Genomic DNA, 8,569 nt, shown 5'->3' on the forward strand with positions numbered 1-8,569 from the left:
ACTTTTGCTGCTTTTAAAATCCTAATTTGTTCTGCCCGTTTTTCACACTTTAAACAGCGTTGCCATTTATAAAACTGCTTTCACCACTTTACTGCCATTTTTTCAACTTTTCATTATTTTGCCTCCTTCAGCCCATTTTACCACTGTGTGGTCCTAAACCACCTTTCTGCCCATTTGCACCACTTATGACCCATTTGTGCCACTATCTGCTTATTTAAAACCCGATTTTACAACCATTCACACCAATTTTTGCCTCCTTTAACTCATGTTGCCACCTTCTGCGTATATTTTATTCATGAATCAACTCTTTTTTTGCCAATTTTTTTTTTGCCATTTTTAACCTATTTTGCCTCCTTCAACCCATTTTTGTTACGTTGTAATCCTATTTCAACACCTTTCCGCCCATTTCTGCACCTTTTCACTCATTTTCACCACTTTTTTGTCCATTTTTTGACGATTCTGACTGAATTTCATTTTAGGTTTTACCTGTTTTTGCCACACTTAATCCCCTCTGCTACTCTTTCTGATCGTTATTACCACTTTAACCCCATCTTTACCACTTTCTGCTTATTTTTCACCCATAAATAATTAACTTCCATTTTTAACCCATTTTTGCTACTTATAAAACCCTGTTCTGCTGCCATTTATGCAGATTTTTGCCTCCTTTAACTCATGTTGCCACCTTCTGCATACATTTTTTTCTCAATCAACCAATTTTTGCCACTTTTGACCCATTTTTGCTAGATTTAAAATCAAATCCTATTTCACTACCCTTTCCACCCTTTTTTTTTGCCACTTTTTAAATCACTTTTCTGCCAATTCTTACCACTTCTGACCCATTTCTAAACCATTTTAACTACTTTTCTACCCATTTTTGCCACTTTTGAACCTCCCTTTTTTGCCTTTATTTAACTTTTTTGTCTCTATTAATCAAATTTTTTTTTTGCCATTTTTAACCCATTTTGTCTCCTTCAACCCATGTTTGCTGCTTTGTAATCTTATTTCACCACCTTTCTGCCCATTTCTGCACCTTTTCACCCATTTTCACTACTTTTTTTTGCAGATTTTGACTGCGTCTCATTTTTTTTTTTACCTGTTTTTGCCACGCTTAATCCCTAATCCCTTCCACTAATTTCTTTCCTCTGTTAACTAATGTTTTCTATTTATAACCTATTTTTGCCACTTTTATCTTATTTTAATTCTGTTTCATTCATTTTTAAAGCTGTAAACTATGGTATAAATGAATAAAAATCCGTGTTGCTCTGATGAGAGTTGTTATTATTCAGGTAAAAGATAAAATATTGATATCACAGCTGACTTTACAATAGACCAGGATTTTGCTGACCCCCATTGGCCCCTGATTTGGCTGGACCCCAGAAAGCTCTCCTCTTTTCCCCCCTTATGGGCGGCCTTGAACATATTACACTGTTATATAGAGTCTTATTCAATTTTATGAGAAAGGACAAACTTTATCAGAATGTATTGATTTATTGATGACGTTTATATAAGCCAGCTGTTTACAGGCAGAGATTTCACAATGACTCCTAGAATAAACAGGTTTGTTTCTGTTTGCACTGAAAGTTCAGTTGTTTTTTTGCTTAAACCTCTAAAAAGTGGGTAAAAAAAATCTAACTTTGAGTTTAATAATAAAACAGCAGTCTCCACAGAACAGGGGAAAAACAAACGTGGCGTTGACCTCTCACATCTGAGGTCAAACCTCACAGCGGTCGGGTCACGTGCAGAGATCAAGGCTGAGGAAGAGCGGAAACGTTCTGCTGATTAAGAGGAGAGATGCAGCGACGTATCTGAAGGTAAACAGAGAAGAAGACAAACAGCTCACTCTGACTGTTTAATCTCATTTTGGTAGCAGAACTTGCGGTTAAATCACTCTGAAACAAGCAGATGTATAGTTTATGTGTGCTTACAGGACATTTATACATGCATCTGTAGATATGTGTGGTTAACACTCAGCCTTTTAGACGTTACAAGCCTTTACTTTGCCATTAAATTTTCTCAGGCCTGTGTAATGTCTGATTAGATTGCTTTGACTCTGTATTTTTATTCAGTCTGCTGTTATTGAGGCTGCAGCATTGGTGTGTTTTTGTTTGCAGACTGCAGATCAATGTCTGAGCTTCAAAGAAAGTTACGTCTGAATTCTGCAGCACGATCAATCATTACTTTAACCTAAAGGGTCGTGTTCTATAGAACGGCTCATTTCAGTCCCAAACACAGACGTCAGCTGGAGTCTCTTTACGCTGAATAAACATGTTTTTATATGAAAGAACATCCTGTTTACTCCAAAAAGATCTTTGCATTACTGCTGCTTTACATAAGGCATTAGTCAGTAACCATTCATGTTATAGTGGTGGTTCTCAGCTGGTGGGTTGGGACCTAAAAGTGGGCTGCGGGGCTGTTTTCAGTGGGTTGTGAATGTGTGACTGTGGCACAAGAATGTATGGAAGCCATAAGTGTGCATAAATTTGCATTCTTTTTTAATTTACTCCATTTTGCCATGAAATTTTACATGTTTTCTTAAGATCTCAGCTTATTTATGGGATGGATTTGGATGATTCAGCTGTTTTTTATCCCACCACTGTGTGTTGAGACCATAAGATCTTGGGAAAAAAGGAGTAAAATAAACATATGCATGCTCTTCAACAGCTTCTGTAATAATATGCATTTCAAACATGTCTGCTTTGTCCTGTATCAAATGTTTTCTTCCATCTAAGGTCCAAACTGAAACGTCTTTAAATCTGAGTGGCTGAAAATATTTTGCATATTTGGGTGGTTGTTGGTGGGTCCTGAGCCTAGACCATGGAGAATTATTGGTGTAGGCTTTGCAAACATTTCTCTTATACAATTTTTAAAAAAATTAACCTTTCAAAACAAACTATGGTGGCCATTAAAGGTCATTTATGCTTAAAGTCTGATAAACAAATAAAGGCTTTTACTGGTAGTTCTCTAGACCAGCGGTTCTCAACCTTTTCAGCCCAGGACTCCCTTGTAAAAGAGATTTTTATATCTCAATGGGAATAAATCCTGGTTAAATAAAGGTTAAATAAATAAATAAATAAAAATAAAGGTGCAAGAGACTGGGGACCCCCACTGTACCTGAAGATGGTTGAACACAGCCATGCACAGTCTACAATCTTGAGCAGACAAGGCCGCCCATAAGGGGGGATATAGGGGAGAGCTTTAACCTGAAAAATAACCACTTTTACCAAAGAGGCAAGTATATGTTTATTCATCTGTGTGGTAGATGGCTCTCTTAAAAATGGGTTTAAATCCCTTTTGTTAAAAACAGAAATAAAATGGGTTTAAAATGGCTAGAATAGATAATAATGTCAAAAAATTGGTGGAAAAGGTGGTGAAATTGGATATTTATGGTAGCAGAGATTGGTTTGAAGTGGCAAAAATTTGAAGAAATTGGCAAAAAATAAGCAACAAGTGGTAAAAAATGGTTAAAGCAGCAAAATTTGGTTTAAGTGGCAAAAATGGGCATAGATAGGGGTAAGAGGCATCAAAAAGTGGCTGAAATTACTTTAAATTGGCAACAATGGGTGAAAAACTTGGTGAAATAGGATGAAAAATTGATATAAACTGGCAAAAAGGGTTAACTAAGACTGAAAAATGGGCAGAAATTGGTGACACTTGCAAAAATGAGCATATCAAATAGTGAAATGTGTTTGAAATGGGCGTAAAATGTGGTAAAAAGTGTTTAATAGAGGCAATGATGGGTCAACAGAGGCAACTACAGGTGTAAAGTGGCAAGACTAAGTTTAGAAGTGGCAAAAACAGGCAGAAAAAAAGTGTTGGAAAGGGTTTGAAATGAAAAAAATGGGTTTTAAGTGGCAAAAAATGTGTTAATATTGGTGGGAAAAAAAGTGTTAAAAACTGGTTAAAATTTAGAAAAATTGGTGTAAAGTGGCAAAAGTATAATTTAAAAAATAATCAAAGTTTTTTTAGAGCATCTTGCGACCCCCTCTCAGCGTCTCACAAACCCCTCAGGGGTCCCAACCCCAAGGTTGAGAACCACTGCTCCAGACTGAATACGATTGTCCTCCAGGATATTCCTCTATTCATTTTACCCTCTACCTTTACAAGCCTTCCAGGGCCGCTTAGAAGCATCCCCACGGCATGATGCTGCCACCACCGTGCTTCACAGTGGGGATGGTGTGTTTAGCGTCCTGTCTGATGGCCAAAAAGCTCCATTTTGGTCTCATCAGACCAAAGATCTTTCTTCCTCTTGACCATAGAGTCGCCCACATGCCTCCTGGTGAACTCTAGTCCAGATTTAATCTGAGTTTTCTTCAACAGTGTCTTTCTTTTTGCCACTTTTCCATAAAGCTTTGACTTGGAATATTTTTTGTATCCATCCCTTGACTTATACTTTTCAAAAAAAATTCTCTGAGTTGATTGGAGTGTTCTTTTGTCTTCATTGTGTAACGGTAGCCATGAATACTTTTTTTTGGGTCAAAAAAGCCAAATCATATTTACCATGATTTATTTATAAAACCAATAAAAGTGTAAAACACTCGAGGGGTTGAAGACTTTTTATAGCCGCTGTATACGCTGAGACCACTTAGAGTACGGCCCACTTATGCCGGAAGCAAAAAGGCCTATTTATACCAGTGTCCCATTTATTAGGTAATGATATTCAAGCACCCCATGACACTGTTTTACTGTCTGGTCAAATACTTTTTCAAAAGCTAAAGTCCTTAATTGAGTCTTTAGTCGCTAATAAGACTGGAGGTCATCTAAGGAGAAAACTTAGAGGATGTGATTTCCTCCTGAAAGAAAACGATAGATTCTAAGAATGTAAAAAAACTTTCTCTGAACATCGGATCTGCTGTGAACCTGTCTGATCAAATATTGTGAGTGTCTCTATTATTGGTTTTGTTATTTGGTCAGTAGTGTGTGTCCACTTCGGCGCAGGCCGATCTGTCGACCAACAAAACACAGAGTGGACAAAGATCAAGGATGCTCATGTGGCCGTACACTTGACTCTTTGTTGATGTTGGATCAGATGAGCCGTTTTGGATCCTCACACCCCAGGTCTCTCAAACATTGAGTAGAATTGTCGGAACCTGCTCAGAAATGTAAGCTCTGATGTAAATGTGCAATGCTTTTGTAACAAACAGAAGCATTAAGGCAGCGGTGAGGCCCCCGTACTCACATCTATGAAAACTAAAGCCCCGTCCCCAGGACCCACAATAACACACACCAATATCAATAGTTCTGTTTTAGCTGATAAAATCCCAACATAACAGGTCTACAGACACTTATCCTTCAAAAACAGTCTAAATAAAGGTCCATATATCCATTATTATAACAGTGTTTAAGGGCCATTCAGGATAAACATAAAAATTTGTTAAAACAGGTAGAAAATAGTGGCCAAAAATAGGAAAACTAGGCAGAAGAAGTTAAAATGTGACTTCAATGTGGCAGACGGGGTAAAATGGGATTAAAAGAGGCAAAAAAAGTGGAAAAGGGTCAACAGTCAAAAAATTTAAGGTGAAAATAAAAAGCTGTTAAGGGGTTAAACATGGCCAAACTGGGTAAAAGGTGTGTAAAATTGATTATAAATGGCGAACAAATGTGGCAAAAATTGGCTGTAAAATGTGATTAAAAGATGTTACAAGAGTCCATCCATACATCTTCCTCTATTTATCCGAGGTCGGGTCGCGGGGGCAGCAGCCTAAGCAGGGAAGCCCAGACCTCCCTCTCCCCAGCCACTTTGTCCAGCTCTTCCCAGGCCAGCCGAGTGACATAGTCTCTCCAGCGTGTCCTGGGTCTTCCCTGAGGCCTCCTCCCAGTGGGACCTGCCTGGAACACCTCACCAGGGAGGCGTCCAGGAGGCACCCGACCAGATGCCCGAGCCCCCTCATCTGGCTCCTCAACGCGGAGGAGCGGCAGCTCTACTCCGAGTCCCTCCCGGATGGCCGAGCTTCTCACCCTATCTCTAAGGGAGAGCCCAGACACCCTGCGGAGGACACTCATTTCAGCTGCCTGTATCCGTGATCTCGTTCATTCGGTCACAACCCACGGCTCGTGACCATAGGTGAGGGTAGATCAACCGGTAAATCCAGAGCTTCGCCTTTCAACTCAGCTCTTTCTTCACCACGACAGACCGATGCAGAGACCGCATCACTGCTGACGCCGCACCGATCCGCCTGTCAATGTCCCGCTCCATTCTTCCCTCACTCGTGAACAAGACCCTGAGATACTTGAACTCCTCCACTTGGGGCAGGATCTCATTCCCAACCCAGAGCAGGCATTCCACCTTTGTCCGACTGAGGACCATGGCCTCAGATTTGGAGGTGCTGATTCTCATCCTAGCTGCTTCACACTCGGTTACGAACCTTTCCAGAGAGAGCTGAAGGTCACGGCCTGATGAAGCCAACAGAACCACATCATCCGCAAAAAGTGTGGCACAAATAACTGTTTTCAACATTAGCACCAATGAGGCAACTGTTAGCCAGGATGCTAGCACCAATGAGGCAACTGTTAGCCAGGATGCTAGCACCAATGAGGCAACTGTTAGCCAGGATGCTAGCACCAATGACGCAACTGTTAGCCAGGATGCTAGCACCAATGACGCAACTGTTAGCCAGGATGCTAGCACCAATGAGGCAACTGTTAGCCAGGATGCTAGCACCAATGAGGCAACTGTTAGCCAGGATGCTAGCACCAATGACGCAACTGTTAGCCAGGATGCTAGCACCAATGAGGCAACTGTTAGCCAGGATGCTAGCACCAATGAGGCAACTGTTAGCCAGGATGCTAGCACCAATGAGGCAACTGTTAGCCAGGATGCTAGCACCAATGAGGCAATTGTTAGCCAGGATGCTAGCACCAATGAGGCAACTGTTAGCCAGGATGCTAGCACCAATGAGGGAATTGTTAACCAGGATGCTAGCAACAATGAGGGAATTGTTAACCAGGATGCTAGCAACAATGAGGGAATTGTTAGCCAGGATGCTAGCACCAGTGAGGGAATTGTTAGCCAGGATGCTAGCACCAGGATGCTAGCACCAATGAGGCAATTGTTAGCCAGGATGATAGCACCAGGATGCTAGCACCAATGAGGGAATTGTTAGCCAGGATGCTAGCTCCAATGAGGGAATTGTTAGCCGGGATGCTAGCACCAATGAGGGAATTGTTAGCCAGGATGCTAGCACCAGTGAGGGAATTGTTAGCCAGGATGCTAGCACCATTGATTTGACTGTTAGCCAGGATGCTAGCACCAGTAATTTAACTGTTAGCCAGGATGCTAGCACCAATGAGGAAACTGTTAGCCAGGATGCTAGCACCAGTGATTTAACTGTTAGCCATGATGCTAGCACCAGTGATTTAACTGTTAGCCAGGATGCTAGCACCAGCGATTTAACTGTTAGCCAGGATGCTAGCACCAGTGATTTAACTGTTAGCCAGGATGCTAGCACCAGTGATTTAACTGTTAGCCATGATGCTAGCACCAGTGATTTAACTGTTAGCCAGGATGCTAGCACCAGTGATTTAACTGTTAGCCATGATGCTAGCACCAGTGATTTAACTGTTAGCCAGGATGCTAGCACCAGCGATTTAACTGTTAGCCAGGATGCTAGCACCAGTGATTTAACTGTTAGCCATGATGCTAGCACCAGTGATTTAACTGTTAGCCAGGATGCTAGCGCCAGTGATTTAACTGTTAGCCAGGATGCTAGCGCCAGTGATTTAACTGTTAGCCAGGATGCTAGCGCCAGTGATTTAACTGTTAGCCAGGATGCTAGCACCAGTGATTTAACTGTTAGCCAGGATGCTAGCACCAGTGGTTTAACTGTTAGCCAGGATGCTAGCACCAGTGATTTAACTGTTAGCCAGGATGCTAGCACCAGTGATTTAACTGTTAGCCAGGATGCTAGCACCAATGCCACTGAATTCAACACACACTGATATCATCATTAAATCATATCTGCTGAGGGCCAGTCTCTGGGTTTGTCAGGGTCCAGCCAAATCTGTCAGTGGGTCTAGTTTCCAGTCATTGGGGGTAAATACAATATTTATATCAACTGGGTTAATTTTGGAATTTAAAAAACAAATATCTTTGAACCCCACAAGAGACATGACTGTATGAACTGAAGGTAGCTGCAGCATAATTAACGGACCAGAAAACTACACGGTAAATGGTACGGGGATCTGTTGAAGCCAAGTTTCTGCAGACATGATTGTAAATGAGTCATGTAAACTGTGTGGGAATTCCTGGAAGCCTTTGCCTTCACCTGATTCTACCCGTCTGAGTCACAATCAAGCCAAGTTTATTCTGGAAGGTCTTCTCATTCAGGTGGTGTGATGTTAACTGTCTCATCTCATTTGTCACACAGTTCGGCCCCCTTAGCTCTCCCCAGATTAAATAAACATCCTGTGCATGGATCAAAAGTAGGTTAAGCGTCCTGTCCTGCAAACACTCACTTCTTACCAAAAGTGTTATTCACCCATGTGGTTATTTACACTCCTAATTCAATAGAAAAGAGGCTGTCATACTTTGGAAAATTTGTCAAACTGAACCCTGCAAAGACTGTGGCTAAAA

The sequence above is a fragment of the Cheilinus undulatus genome, linkage group 21, assembly GCF_018320785.1.
Source record: "Cheilinus undulatus linkage group 21, ASM1832078v1, whole genome shotgun sequence".
NCBI classification, from domain to species: domain Eukaryota; kingdom Metazoa; phylum Chordata; class Actinopteri; order Labriformes; family Labridae; genus Cheilinus; species Cheilinus undulatus.